Source organism: Microplitis demolitor, chromosome 1 (genome assembly GCF_026212275.2).
Source record: "Microplitis demolitor isolate Queensland-Clemson2020A chromosome 1, iyMicDemo2.1a, whole genome shotgun sequence".
Classification (NCBI taxonomy): Eukaryota; Metazoa; Arthropoda; class Insecta; order Hymenoptera; family Braconidae; genus Microplitis; species Microplitis demolitor.
Window position 1 is genome coordinate 7,645,586 of NC_068545.1, and position 17,183 is coordinate 7,662,768.

A 17,183-nucleotide genomic window follows, 5' to 3' on the forward strand; every position below is an offset into this window, starting at 1 on the left:
ATACATTATTAATTGGTTTGATAATTGAAATTACCGTTAATTGGTAATATAAGTAGTACTTGGGCATTTGACGTTGGGAATTAGCGAAGTTACACAATTGACATCGGGTACGTTGTCGTTGGTAGTATTTGGAAGTAACATGCGACAGAGATATTACTCCAATGGGTTAAACTGAGATGCAGATATAAAATATGGCCGGTCGAAGTGCCGGCATGAAACTCACGTGCTGCCATGGTCAGACGTGGATAAACAATTGTACGAGCAGGGTGTGTGCCTGTTTGCTAATCTCATTTTTTTGTTGCGCCACTTGAGTTTTGGCTAAATATATATATATTAATTAAATTTTGCTATTATTGTTAATTTTGCTCGGATAATTGCGGAGGAGTAATTATCCCGTATTGTAATATTGACGTGATCTTGTTCATTCCTTTGCGTGCATCAACGATTTGTAAGTACCTTTGAGTTAATTCATTGGCGTGTAACTTTGCATTCCCGCGTTGGTGGCCATTTGCAAGCGTGTGTCACGATTGGAGATCGTGATGGGCGTAGGTACGATATTCGTATAAAGTATAGTGAATAAAAAGGTACTTACATTGATCAAGGACCGATCCTATGACCTGGGCTCACGTGACCAAATGCTCAGTTTATTCTATTTTATATTTAATTCGCGCCCACACAATATTGTTGAAGACAATATTGATAAAACCCAAAACGATTTCCAATTTATTATGTGACTGATCTAATTTCACAATCAAACGTCGAGCGGTAAACGTAAGATTGTGTACCCCCTACTGTGAACTATCGGTCTGAGCGGCTAGACAGGTAGTAAAATAAGGGATAAAGGAAGGTGGGTTGCCGAAAAGCCTCGTGAAGCTATTATCTCGTTGTTAAAGTAAAATTGTCTGATAAATAATGTTTTTCAAATGTTTTATGTTAACGAGTATTTATTTATTAAATGACTCAATATTCTCAAAATACAAAAGGGGTTACAAATGGCAATATTAAGAATAGTAAATATAAAAGCAAATGTTTCATGCATATGGGTTACAATTATTTCAGAGTATATAAAAAATAAAAATACCAAACAATGGTTACAATATTCAAAAACTTACCCTAAACAGGTTTTGGTGAGGTGTCAAGACTGTCAGCAGTTACACAGGACACTTATTCACGACGCGTTCTCGCGGTCAATTAATGTGATTTTAAATTTATCGAATTATTTATTTATTTAGTCTACCTTGCTGTATAAGCTTCAATGATTATGCGTTTTTAAATCTCTGTAGGTTAAATAAAAATGAAGGTCTTCGCGCTTTTCGCGGTAAAATAATTTCAATGTATTCAAATTCTTCGCGTCTTCGCGGTAATATAAATTAATAAAATCTTCGCGTATTTTTCGCGGAAAAAAAAATATTTCTAAATATTATTCAAATTCTTCGCCTTTTCGCGGTAAAATATTCTTTAAAATCTTCGCATTTATCGCGGTAAAATATTCTTTGATTCTCCACGTTTCTCGTGGTATATTTCAATATAAAAATAATAAAATGAATGAAATTAAATGGATTATAATAAGATGAAGATAATCAATGCTGTACCGGTGCTAAACGGTTGATATTAGTTCACGACTTACAACGATCAAGGACCAATCGTACGATCTGGGCTCACGTGATCGGATGCTATACGCTAATATCGCGTTGATTATGCTTCTGAAGCTAGTAGAAAATAATATACCGATTATACGAGTGCTTACGATGATCAAGGACCGATCCAATGATCTGGGCTCACGTGACCGAATGCTCAACCGGGATATCAATCCTGTAGTCACGAACACCGTCAAGTGTCCGGAGTTCTGTAAGGTTCAGAGTTTGATTTCCAAAAGAACTGATGAGCTAAAATCCATGGTCTTTTTATATGATCCTCGCATATGAAAAGTGGTGGTAACCAGTTTCCCATACGAGAGGACTCGGACTCACCCGAAAGTTCTAGGCCCATGCACACGTGTGATCCCTGGGAAACAGATTTTGACTATTAAAGTAGGCTGATGACCTGGCGCCACTCTGTCGCTGAGCATGCTCGTGTAGGAAACCATAAATTTGGAGGTTTCCATTAGCTTTCTCTAATTTCCAAGAATCACATGCAGATGCGCATGAGTTGGGTAGTCTATAGGTTTAAGATGAAAAATCAAAGAAAACTACCGCTTCTATGCTTAGATTAGTTAAATGGGAACGGATACATAAATTTTAAAAGTACGTTAAGTAAAAATGATGAAATTTTCAGAAAGAGAAATATATAATACGCGTGGTCCATTAGTACAATACGACTTAATTGTAAAGCGTTGACAACGCTCAGGTAGGTATATTTGTCCGGTACGACTTCTGGCGTCAGTAAGTTGGCGTTATACATAAAAAGGTTTACGTACAGGAGGTTTTAGTGTGTACTTATCTTGGAAGAGAGAGAAAAAAAAAAAATTAAAAATTTTTGAATGTAGCAGCCGTGACACCTCCCCACCTAAAAATAATCATCGTCCCGATGATTTACAATTTATGCAATTATTTGCTTAAATAGTGACTTAAATCAAGCTTAATTCAAAAATTTTTTTTTTGTTATTTTACGTTCGTATTTATGAAAAGGTCTGGATAAGAGGATAGTAAAGAACATCGCTTAAAATTTACTCATCTCAAATTGTCGTGATATCTCTTCACAATAATTTTGGTATGGTGGATTCTCAAATGTTGCAACTATTATGCATCGTAATTCGTTGATGTACTCGTACTCAAGATGATTGGTAACGTTATTATGTTGGTGAACAGACGTCGGTGGTTGAAGAACTTTATTGATGATTCCATTTTGTACGTCACAAATTGTGTTGTTCTGAGTCTCCAAATGAAGTCTTCAGTGAAAGATCGTGGACATCTGGTAAATTGGTAGTACAGTTTGATGGTTATTATTCTATGCAACAATCAACGTTCTCGATGCTCGTACTGTTTCTTATTCGTTTTGGTTTTTGTAGATAGATGATTTATCGCTGATGTTATTCATCATTTTCATGTAGATGGTCTTCAAATAGTGGTTTTATTGAGTTTCCAGAGACGACTAAATTGATGTTAGTATATATTTTCTTCTATTTCAAATTTTCTTTATAAGTTTTTTTTTTTTTTTTTTTTTATGTACCTTGGAGGAGATAGGATGGGGTGTAGGTAGATCAGGTAGGTAAAAATTTCTAGGGGTCAACGAACTTAGGTGTTAAATTTACCTGTACTCTAGTATTCTTGTTTAATTCTTAAGACTGAAATTTTTATCGAGATAATTGCAAAACTTGTAAGTCATCACAAATATTATTTCGATGAGTTATTTTGAATAAACAGTTTCAATTTTTTTTTTTATTCCTAATTCACTCAAAAACAAAATATATGTTGGAGCAAAACAAAATTTGTATCTTCTCTTTTTCCTCTTAAAGGTAATTTTGTGTTCCTCCAACATATTTAATAATTTACTAGTATTTCTGAGGGTTAATAACAAAAATAAAAGGATAAAAACAAGGAAAAGTTGATGAATGAAAATTTTAACGAAACGTTTGCGTTTACAATTTTTAACACTCAGAAATCTAGTATCTCAAGCTAGACATTGTATTATCGGACTATTACGTAGTTCCATGAATGGTATATCGTGGTTTTTAATTTTAAAATCTCCTGAGTTCGATGATGGATAATTATATAAAGCTAATAGATTTATTGTTCCTTTTAGATGGAGTATGTTGAGTAAGATGAGCGTAAGTAGTTGATAGTTACGTCCAACATTGTTGTATAGATTCCCAGCTTGGATATTTGAGTTTAAGGATCCTGTCTCTTGGTTTGAAGATGGTATGATAGGAAGAATGGAAGATGCTTTCCGGTTGTCCCATGACGATTTTAAAACAGTAGACAAGCCGAGGGCCTCCTCACCTGAGGTAAACATCTCTTTTGGTGGTAAACTCACTGCAGGTAGTGGTCTGGCTTCTAAAGGTAATGAATCGGTCTTCGAAAGTAAAATTTTTCCCTCAGTAAGTGACGATACGTTATGGGGTGGTTCTGGACTTTGTATAATGGTCTTGAGGTGTAAACAATACGATGGCTTCTTTTTAGCATTAAGTAGAGAAGGCAATATGGCGCCCGGTTGTAATTTAAACATTGAAAGATTTACAATGATCTTGAAATCAAAATCACGAGAATAGTATTGTAGATTGAGGTATCGTTCGAGTGTACGATAAAGTTTTGCAAAATCTTGAACAGGATAATTGTCAAATTTTTGGTTTTCTTTAAACAGCTTAAATGAGTGTATCGTTGGGTGTTTCTTCTCCGTAATTGATTTTATCAATTTGTAATTGAAGTCTTCCTTTATCGATTGAGGTTGTAACATATTAGATGTTGTTCTTGGCTTACTTGTGGTTTGGACAATTAAAATATTTAAATTAAGAGCTACGTTGAATTCATCCTTGTTGGTATAGAGTACTGAACTAGTAGGTGTGTTTATTTGAGCTTCCTTGAGTTGTTTCCTTGACTCAGGTAGAGGTTGACTTAATGGTACATTATCTTCTTTTAGTCTAACCGAAGGTTGTAATGCAGATATTTTTACAGTACTCCTAACGGCGGGGTTCTTAGTGTTAACCCGTGGCTGGTGTCATACTTGAATGTTGGTTCTTTTAAGGTTTATTTCTTTGTCTCTCGGTATTGAGTGTGAAGCGACTGATAATATCTTAGCTTCTAATTCGTTATGTAGTGTAGAGTAGGTTTTCGTATTTTCTGTGTTGATATCTTTGTTTGTTTTATGATGTGTGTCGTTTGTTAAAAAGTTAGTTTCATGCAAACCCGTAATTTGACTGGCTGGATTTTGAACTTCTGAATTAGTATTTGAAAATTCGTTTTGATTGTCAGTATTTTGGGTTGTTAGTTCGATAGGTTTTTCCGAATTATCATGGAAATTTTCAAAGTCAAACGATTGTGAACCAATAGTTAATTTGTAGTCTTTAAAAGAAATTTTCGCGATTTTATTTTGGAAGAAATCCATTCCGATGACTCCGTCAGTTGTTATACGCAATTTATCGTTGTTGAGGACTTGAAATTGTTCACGATTTGAAAAGAGAGAGATATTCGTAGATCCTTCAGTAATTAGTTTATTAAATGTTATTTCAGTTAGTATTATAGCTTCATGCGCAGCTATTATGCAATTAGATTTTAGTGCCGATCGTTTTATTAAATTTACATCGGTACCGGTATCGATAATGAACCGAGCACTGCCGTTCTTAAATTCGGGTGCATGAAAAGTAACGATAGGATGGTTTCCTTGAACTGTAGTGAGTCGTGAAAATTTTTCAATACGAGGGTACGACTTTTGATTATCCGTATAACTTGAAGTTACATTAGGCTGGATGTTATCCTGAAACTCATAATAATCTCTTTCATTAGTAAAAGTAGAGTATGAATCATAATTTGACTCAGGTAGATCGTCATGGATGTAAATATTATGATAGAAGTTAGAAAAATGTGGTAGAAAGTATCCCGGAGGATAATTGAAATAAGGCATTGGTTGTGGAGGATACTGTGGGTAATACCTTCCCGGAGATCTGTTCCGACCATAATCGTGTCTGTTATAATTATTTCTATCATAGTTATTTTTATAATACTTATTTCTGTCATAATAGCTTTTATCGTAATTATTTTTATCATGATTGTTTTTATTATAATGGTTTGATCTATCACGATATCTATAGTAATCTCCATTAGGATTAAATTTATTTCTGTCATTCAAAATTGGTTGCGACATTGCGTCCCTGTTGATCTTAAAAGGTACTGTCCTTCTTTGCTCCTCATCTTGAGAGCTGAAAATACGAGATGTGCGAGCAGGTATACTCTGTTCTTTTCCTTCGGCTTGAGTGAGCCTGAGGTAGTTAAAATTTCGAGCAGTACTGCATTTTAAATCTTCTTCTATTCGTAACGCTATCCTATACGCGTCTTCTAATGTTTGAGGGTCTTCAACAGAAACCCCGTAGATTAACTTGTTCGGTAGCCCGCGTTTGAATGACTCTAGAGCTAACCCGTTTAATAATTTTTTCATACCGGTAACTTCGGCAGGATCATTGAAAAAATCCTCTAAAATTGATGAGGCGTTTGCTACAAGAACTTTAATTCTATTATAATAACTAAGAACTGATTCTCCCTGACGTAATCTAACAGATTGTATGTCAGCGCAATATTGTGGATATGATTTCTGACAAGAAAAATATTCTGTTAAAATGGTTTTTAATTCTTCAAAAGTATTTATAATTTTATCTGATACAGCATCACGTGCTAAATTCTTAAGTTTAGAGATGACCTTTTTAAGAAAAGAGGCTGGAAGCTCTGCAGGTATGACGTCTAGACCGTTTTGGACGTCTTCTAAAAATGATTTTAGTGGCATATTTTTGCCATCGAAGGGAGGTACCTGAAGCAATGCCCGATGTAGCAGCATTGTTTCTCCCATAGTAATTAAAATTGCATCAGTTATATTCTGATGAATGGTGAGGTTACGGATTTCCTCAGCCATTTCAAATGATCTTTATTTTTTTTTTCTCTTTTTTTTTTCTAAAACAATTTATGTCAAATTCATATTTGAAAGAATTTGATTTGTTGATTTATTTTTATTTATTTATTTATAATTTTTTTTTTCAAATTGTAGTGATTTGATCTTTATTAAAATATAAGACAATTTAAGTCTTCTATAAAATTTCGAAGTTATAATTGTATAAATCTTTTTCAAAGATAATTATCTTGTATGAAAGTTAAAATTTTCCCTTTTTTTTTTTATTATTATTCTTTTCAAATATAAGACAATTTTGAATTTAACAATAAAATGATCAGCGGTAATCCACTTCTGACACCAAAATTGTCACGATTGGAGATCGTGATGGGCGTAGGTACGATATTCGTATAAAGTATAGTGAATAAAAAGGTACTTACATTGATCAAGGACCGATCCTATGACCTGGGCTCACGTGACCAAATGCTCAGTTTATTCTATTTTATATTTAATTCGCGCCCACACAATATTGTTGAAGACAATATTGATAAAACCCAAAACGATTTCCAATTTATTATGTGACTGATCTAATTTCACAATCAAACGTCGAGCGGTAAACGTAAGATTGTGTACCCCCTACTGTGAACTATCGGTCTGAGCGGCTAGACAGGTAGTAAAATAAGGGATAAAGGAAGGTGGGTTGCCGAAAAGCCTCGTGAAGCTATTATCTCGTTGTTAAAGTAAAATTGTCTGATAAATAATGTTTTTCAAATGTTTTATGTTAACGAGTATTTATTTATTAAATGACTCAATATTCTCAAAATACAAAAGGGGTTACAAATGGCAATATTAAGAATAGTAAATATAAAAGCAAATGTTTCATGCATATGGGTTACAATTATTTCAGAGTATATAAAAAATAAAAATACCAAACAATGGTTACAATATTCAAAAACTTACCCTAAACAGGTTTTGGTGAGGTGTCAAGACTGTCAGCAGTTACACAGGACACTTATTCACGACGCGTTCTCGCGGTCAATTAATGTGATTTTAAATTTATCGAATTATTTAGTCTACCTTGTTGTATAAGCTTCAATGATTATGCGTTTTTAAATCTCTGTAGGTTAAATAAAAATGAAGGTCTTCGCGCTTTTCGCGGTAAAATAATTTCAATGTATTCAAATTCTTCGCGTCTTCGCGGTAATATAAATTAATAAAATCTTCGCGTATTTTTCGCGGAAAAAAAAATATTTCTAAATATTATTCAAATTCTTCGCCTTTTCGCGGTAAAATATTCTTTAAAATCTTCGCATTTATCGCGGTAAAATATTCTTTGATTCTCCACGTTTCTCGTGGTATATTTCAATATAAAAATAATAAAATGAATGAAATTAAATGGATTATAATAAGATGAAGATAATCAATGCTGTACCGGTGCTAAACGGTTGATATTAGTTCACGACTTACAACGATCAAGGACCAATCGTACGATCTGGGCTCACGTGATCGGATGCTATACGCTAATATCGCGTTGATTATGCTTCTGAAGCTAGTAGAAAATAATATACCGATTATACGAGTGCTTACGATGATCAAGGACCAATCCAATGATCTGGGCTCACGTGACCGAATGCTCAACCGGGATATCAATCCTCTAGCCACGAACACCGTCAAGTGTCCGGAGTTCGGTAAGGTTCAGAGTTTGATTCCCAAAAGAACTGATGAGCTAAAGTCCATGGTCTTTTTATATGATCCTCGCATATGAAAAGTGGTGGTAACCAGTTTCCCATACGAGAGGACTCGGACTCGCCCGAAAGTTCTAGGCCCATGCACACGTGTGATCCCTGGGAAACAGATTTTGACTATTAAAGTAGGCTGATGACCTGGCGCCACTCTGTCGCTGAGCATGCTCGTGTAGGAAACCATAAATTTGGAGGTTTCCATTAGCTTTCTCTAATTTCCAAGAATCACATGCAGGTGCGCATGAGTTGGGTAGTCTATAGGTTTAAGATGAAAAATCAAAGAAAACTACCGCTTCTATGCTTAGATTAGTTAAATGGGAACGGATACATAAATTTTAAAAGTACGTTAAGTAAAAATGATGAAATTTTCAGAAAGAGAAATATATAATACGCGTGGTCCATTAGTACAATACGACTTAATTGTAAAGCGTTGACAACGCTCAGGTAGGTATATTTGTCCGGTACGACTTCTGGCGTCAGTAAGTTGGCGTTATACATAAAAAGGTTTACGTACAGGAGGTTTTAGTGTGTACTTATCTTGGAAGAGAGAGAAAGAAAAAAAAAATTGAAAATTTTTGAATGTAGCAGCCGTGACACGTGTGAATATCACGTAGTTGATGAAGTATTATTGTTTGTATTATTAGGCTTTGATTACAAGCATATGAATAAAATTAGTACTAATCGAGCCCAGTGGATGATTAAATTTTAATCACAATTATTTATTATTATTTAAATAGCGAATATTTATTGTGAAGAAATATTCTTGTTATTATTATTATTTTATGTCACGTGATTACCATCATATGCGACTGGGCCTCGATCGCCGGATATATATATATATATATATATATATATATATACAGTACACAGCGCTGACGATTAAGTTGAAATATTAATTATTATTTACTTAAATATTGATTGAGAATTATTATTAACTGGCGTATTAAATATTAACAATTTGATTTATTGCGTGGTATTGACCTGGATCTTGGTTATGAGTGATAAATTATTATTAATCCGAGTTATAAATTATTATTAATTCGAGTTATAAGTTAACAATGATTTGAGTTATAAATTATTGTTTACTTGAGTATTATTTATAAATTATTATTTACTTGAGTATTATTTATAAATTATTATCTATTTGAGTATCAGGTATGAATTATTAATAATTTGAGGTATTAATTATTAGTTAACTGGATCTTGATTGTGAATTATTATTAATTTTGCGTATTGAGCATTATCAAGTTGAGTTATTAATTATTATTAATTTGAATCATCAGTATAGTGGTTTTTGAGTTGATTCATTAAATAATTATTTTATTATTTGCGTTCGAAACAAAATTATTTTGGAAATACCGTAAATTCACCATTGGAATTTACTGGGAAATTGTTACCAGAAAGTATTTAGTTATTTTTGTTTATGTTCATGTGCGAGTGAATTATTAACTATTCACAGATATATATATTTTTTTGTTCAACACATTGAGTGCTTACGCAGTATTATTATTATCTGAAGTATAATTTATATGCGCATACTATTATTATTATTTTCTTTTATAAGTGATTTACTATTAATTTGAACATTATTTATGTGAGTGCGTTATATATCGAACTGATTATTTTACTAATTAATGGATAATTAATACAAACGGTCATCAACCCGGTATTTATTTAATTTTGTTATTTTAATTACTGCTATCTTTCTTGCTATCCTAATTCCTATAATCTGGAATCGCTATCCTGTTATTTATTTTATTTTCATTTTCATTTCTCCGTTGTGTTATTTTTGAGTTAATTTTGTTCGTGGGGCACACGAACTGGCGCCCAACTAGGTTTTCTAACCCAGCCTGAGCAGAGCAGCCAGTCCAGGGAGATTCAGGATATCTCCAGGTGGGACATTGGGTTCTGGATTTATTTTATTTTCAGTTTTCGACCAACGGAGAGCCATAACGGCTATTGAGCGCCAACCACACTCTGCCGTGGGACGCGTGAAATAGAGGAGAACGTTATAACTTTTAATATCAAATTATTGTATTCACATCATCGAAATTTACAGTTGTATAATATATATTACTTTAATTCGTATATTCAACATCTTTCATTCCAAAACAAACTTTCCAGATAATTACTCAGTGTGATCCCGGTCTATTGGTCGAAAGACTAGGGCCGAAAATAATAATAATAACCTGACCAACATCACAGTACAAGCTACTAGCTGGACATAACACATTTTATCTGATAAGATAAAATTCAAGGTTAATATCATCACCTTGTTTGGTTGCGCCAGCAGGCTAATAAAATTTGTATAACTTGAAAATGATTACAAATTCTCTTAAATAACCTTATAATCCGTCTAAAAACTAACTTTCTGAACGAAAATTGATTGGAAAATGTTGAAATAAAAGTGTAATTTATCAGATGAATTTTTCGAATCCAAAAAACATTTGTTTTGTAAAAATATTTTTTTTTCTTAGTAAAACGTACTTCGAAGAAAAACTACAAATTAAAAAATTTTTGCAAGGTGTAGAAAAAATATTATTAATCAATTTTTGTTTTTAATTTTTTAATATTTTTTCTAGTTTTTGAGTATTTTTAAGCTGCATTATCTCCAATAATAGAATTTGAATGTTTTTATATGAATTTAAAGCAATGTCTGCAACAGCTGAGAGACTAGCTGGACGGTGAGTCCGAACAAGACCAGTCGTCCAGGCTGAAAATTTTAAAGCTCAAGCGTTTGGCAAGAAGACCTAGAAGAAAATAGAAGGCCATTTAGCAGCCAAAATGGAAGTCAATTTCTTATTATTTAATTGATTCAAGCTTTAAAGTAAAAATTAATTTAATTTTGTTGTTGAAAAAAATTCCCTGAAAATTTCAGCTCTTAATTTTAATTTTACGTACTTTCTTTCGAGCATCAAAGTTTTCCTATTTAAAAAGCATGTAAATCGAATAACTTTTTTTTTTTAAATTACTATAACTGAGCCCGATTTTAAGTTATGGTTTTGAAACCATTTTTTATTTGTAGAGTATTTGTTGCTTTATAAAAATGTATGGAACGGTTTTGCTCTAACTCGATCCATGTCGATTGTACAAGCTCTGAAACTCAATTTTTCAAATTTTTCATTTATTTTTGATAATAATGAAGAAACCGTTCATCTTACAAAAAATATGTATAAGACCAATCATTTAAGAAATTTTATCCTCTACAAAATTTCTTGTGACAATTATATTGATGAAGTGCACTGTTCATGAGATACATGCATTTTAACATTTTACAGTGAAAAAAAATTGTAAGCTTACTATAGTAGTGATCGTTTTAACTGCAAAATGTTAAAATGCATGTATCTCATCAACAGTGCACTTTATCAATATAAGTGTAATAAGCGATTTTGTAGAAGATAAAATTTCCTAAAAGATTGGTCTTACGAAAGTTTTTCGTAAGATTAGCCGTTTCTTTACTATTATCAAAAATAAATGAAAAAAGTTAAAAAATGACTTTCGGAGCTGATACAATCGATGTGGATCGAGTTAAAGCAATAAATACTCTACAAATAAAAACTGGTTTCGAACCGATAGCTTTAAATCGGGCTCAGTTACAGTAATTTTAAAAAAAAGTTATTCAATTTTTTTTTTCAACACGAACAACAAAATTTTCTTGTATCCGCTAAAAAAAAATAATGTTTGTTTTAAACAAAGTACCCCTATATATATATATATATATATATATATATATATTGTGACCGGGTAGGTAACTCGACTGGAATCCGTCAGTCGAACTATTCCCGCACAATCTCTTTGGCTTACCTTGTTCGGCTTCTGCAGTTGTTGGGCGCCAGGTGATGTATCAATCACCGAAGTCGATGCTCGGAAGAAGTCGGCTCAGGGTGGCGGATCAGGAATAGGAGAGGCACTTATAATTACCGTCAAATAAATGTCAGATTTAAACAGAATTCATTAGTCGTACATTCAACTGTAACGATTAATACATACGAATTGCGATTTTAACTTCTGAAATAACATTATTCTTTTTTAATTTTCTTTTATGAAAAGGTATACTAGCCGCACCCAAAATCTTCGTATTAAGATCCTCTCACCTTTTGCAGGTACCTATGTAAGTGCATGCACGATGAGTAAGAATAGACAAAGATCGATAGATAAGACAATACACCTGTCTCACTCTCTCTCCATCAAAAAGGCCAGAGCCCCTTTTTCAAACCCAACTACGTCATCTAGCTGTATACTCATCTTGCATCCACATTACCTGCGTACATCTATTTACAATACATTCATAAGAGAATGTGTATGCGTGTACGGGCGTAGTACCGAAAAATATGTATAGCTACGACTCAGCGGGATACCTGCACGTGTGCACCGGACCTCTAATTAACTCAACGGTCATAAAAATTTTACGACCATCCAATTTCCATATTTCGAAATCGCCGCGTATGTTCTAATGATATGACTAAACTCGGACCTATGTACATGATCATTCGTTTTGTATTAGAGCACTTACACATTCTTTGTTGTTTACAAAAACGATATCATCCAATTTCCATATATGGACTTTTCTAAATTTTTAGAAAGCTATACCCGGAACTGCGTACTTAGTCATTTGTTTGTCGAAAACGATGAGCTGGACCCAACGATTGCATCAGAAAACACACGACTTTCCCATCAAAACTAGAGTATATAAACTGCCGAAAACCTAACGAAAGCAGTCAATCGCTAATCTGAACTAACCTCTGTCGGATCTCGAGTCACTCGCTCCGAAGTTCTATAAGTTTAAAATCTCCGATTAGTTCTATCGGCCCAAGTCCGACTAGTACCGCGAATCAGAGATAAAATCTTAATCGTTGTCCACGTGACGGTCCACCGCCTAGGCAATCGGGCTCCTTGGCCAAATACCTAGATTTTAATCTTGCAAAAATCGCGGTCGATTCGACTCACCAGGATCATCGGTCTCGTGACGGTCTATAGCCTAGGAAATCAGACTCCTAGATCGATATCCTAAATAAAATCAAATATTCACACTCGTACTCGACAGATAGGGGAGTGTATCCGCTTGGCACCCCAGTAGCTCCGAGTCCGAAAAGTGCATCAAATTCCGCTGAGTAAAATCCCTAAGCCACGGGCAGGGTCCCAGCGAATCAAATAAAACAATTCCGCGATCATAAATTCAAAGTGGTGAATTGTGAGAGAGTGTGATCAGCGAGATTGTAAACCACCTCAAGCTGAGTGGTAAGTTAATTATATTTGTTTAATTTTAGTACACACATGTAAAACAACATTATAATTTTATAAGAATATACAGATTCTTTTCTTTTTTTAAAAATCATCTTTCTCTTATTTATACCTCTTACTCTAACATTCCTAAGTCAACGGGTACAGAAAGAGACAGACGTAAAAGAACAGGGACTTCTCGAGGGCCCATATTCACCTACCTGCTTCCCTCTCGCTTTAAAATCCCTGACCTACCCTAAAGCCACGCAGGTCAACGATCGAGATTGTCTATCGTACTTCCGCTCGGTACGAAATAGACTTATTTAGTAATCAAAACTTGCCAAATATTAAACATTCTCACACTAGCCACGTGACGGTCCTATTAGGCTCCTTGGTTGAGTAATAGAATAAATATTGTGGGTAGTTTTACTAAATAATTAATTAATAATAACCCTTCGCCCGTCGCCTTCACTCTCTCCGATCGTGACAGTCGAAAAATTTGGTGACAGCGGTGGGATACGCTGGTGAATTGTTCTTTTTACTATAAATTAATAATATTATTCGATTCTTATAATTTTAACAAAAATAAACGTCCTGCCTTGTTGAAATTTCCGAGTTAAAATTCAACTTGTAATTTTTAAGTATTCAATCTTGAAAGAAATCTAAGTTACAAATTTCATCAATTTTATACATTCAATAAACTCTCAAATTAGAAATTCCATATTCTGAAAATTTTGGAATCAAATCAAAAATATTTTCTATTCTTCAAATTAATTTCTTCATTAAATTTCTTTACAAATTTTAAAAACTCATAAACCGAAATTTTTTTGACATCTTAAAATAGAACTGATTTAATTTTCTTAACTCGACCATTTAAACTATTTTTCTCAAAATTATAACTATTATTTCAAATTCTAAAAATCATTTTGCTAACTCCTTTCGATTTTGGGAAATTTGGAAATAACGTGCAAAAATCAATTTAAAACCTTCTAAAAACAACTAAAGACTTAATCCTCTAATTTTCACCTAAGACCTTTTCTATATGTAACAATCGATATATACGTATCGCGATTTAACCATACATATATATATATATATAAATTTTTCATTTTCTTCCAAGAAGGGTTTACCAAACTGCACCCCAGCTCTTCTCATCGGGATCCTTTCACTTTTCGCAGGAACCTATGTAAGTGCGTGCACGATGAGTAAAGATAGACGAAGATCGACAGATATGATAATATATCTGTCTCCCTCTCTCTCTCTCTTCATCAAAAGGGACAGAGTCTATACTCAAACCCAACTACGTATTTTAGCTGTATACTCATCTTGCATCCACGCTTACCTGCGTATATCTATTTACAATACAGTTATAAGAGAATGTGTATGTGTGTGTGTACGGGCGTAGTACCAAAAAAACAAGTTAGCTGTGACTCAGCGGGACACCTGCACGTGTGCACCGGACTTCTAATTAAAATTCCAATATATACAAAGATTCTATGACCATTTCATTTCCATATTCCGAGTCACCTATGACATTTCGAAAGTCACCCGGATCTATGTACTTCCAATAGAGCATTTACTCATCCGCTGTTGTTTACTCAAAAATAATATGATTCAATTTCCATATATGGACTTTTCTAATTTTTAGAAAGGTACCTAAACCGGATCCATGTACTTACTCATCATGTTGTTGTCCGAAATGATGAGATGGACCGGTTGGTTGCATAAGAAACCCTATGACTTTCCCATCAAAATTAGAGTATATAAACTGCCGAAAATCTAACGAAGGCAGTCAATCGCTAATCTGAACGAACCTCTGTCGGATCTCGAGTCACTCGCTCCGAAATTCTATAAGTTGAAATCTCCGATTAGTTCTATCGGCCCAAGTCCGATTACTACCGCGAATCAGAGATAAAATCTTAATCGTTGTCCACGTGACGGTCCACCGCCTAGGCAATCGGGCTCCTTGGCCAAATACCTAGATTTTAATCTTGCGAAAACCGCGGTCGATTCGACTCATCAGGATCATCGGTCTCGTGACGGTCTATAGCCTAGGAAACCAGACTCCTAGATCGAAATCCTAAATAAAATTAAATACTTATACTCGTACTCGACAGATAGGGGAGTGTATCCGCTTGGCACCCCAGTAGCTCCGAGTCCGAAAAGTGCATCGAATTCCGCTGAGTAAAATCCCTAAGCCACGGGCAGGGTCGCAGCGAATTAAACAAAAACAATTCCGCGATCATAAATTCAAAGTGGTGAATTGTGAGAGAGTGTGATCAGCGAGATTGTAAACCACCTCAAGCTGAGTGGTAAGTTAATCATAATTGTTAATTTTAGTACACACATGTAAACAACATTATAATTTAATAAGAATATACAGATTTTTTTTCTTTTTTTAAAAAAAAATCATCTTTCTCTTATTTATACCTCTTACTCTAGCATTCCTAAGTTAACGGGTACAGAAAGAGACAGACGTAAAGGAACAGGGACTTCTCGAGGGCCCATATTCACCTACCTGCTTCCCTCTCGCTTTAAAATCCCTGACCTACCCTAAAGCCACGCAGGTCAACGATCGGGATTGTCTATCGTACTTCCGCTCGGTACGAAATAGACTTATTTAGTAATCAAAACTTGCCAAATATTAAACATTCTCACACTAGCCACGTGACGGTCCTATTAGGCTCCTTGGTTGAGTAATAGAATAAATATTGTGGGTAATTTTACTAAATAATTAATTAATAATAACCCTTCGCCCGTCGCCTTCACTCTCTCCGATCGTGACAGTCGAAAAATTTGGTGACAGCGGTGGGATACGCTGGTGAATTGTTCTTTTCACTAAAATTTATAATATTATTCGATTCTTGTAATTTTAACAAAAATAAACGTCCTGCCTTGTTGAAATTTTCGAGTTTAATTTCAACTTGTAACTTTTAAGTATTCAATCTTCAAAAAAAAATCTTAATTACAAATTTTACAAATTTTATGCATTCGATAAATTCTTAAATTTGAAATTCTATATCCTGAAAATTTTAAATCAAATCAAAAATACTTTCTATTCTTCAAAATAAATTCTTCTACAAATTATAAAAACTCATAAAGCGAAAATTCTTTTTTTTACATCTTAAAATAGAACTGATTTAATTTTCTTAACTCGACCATTTAAACTATTTTTCTCGAAATCATAACTATTGTTTCAAATTCTAAAAATCATTTTGCTAAATTCTTTCCATTTTGAGAAAATTGGGAATACTCAACGCGCAAAAATCAATTCAAAACCTTCTAAAAACAACTAAAGACCTAAACCTCTGAGACCTTTTTCTATACTTATCTTTATTTTTCTCTTACTAAAATAAAATCCGGGAATAAAATTCCAAAGCTTTCTCTAAATTCCCTGTAATTGAAATCTTAACTTTCCTTTCTTAATACTATTTGCAATTTTTATTTTCGAAAGTCTTCTCTAACTCTTAGCATAATCTAAAATAAATTCTTATCCGAGGAAGTTTTACACTTTTAGTTTCACAATTTCAAAGGCTCCTACAATTTATTGTTGCCTACAATTTTTTTACACTACACGTTTATGCCTAACTCATTCACACTAAAACGTACTAAACAAACAAAAATTAAATTTCACATTGAAAGATTGGTTGCAATCATAGAAGACGCGCCATCGTGCCCTTTTATACAAAAATA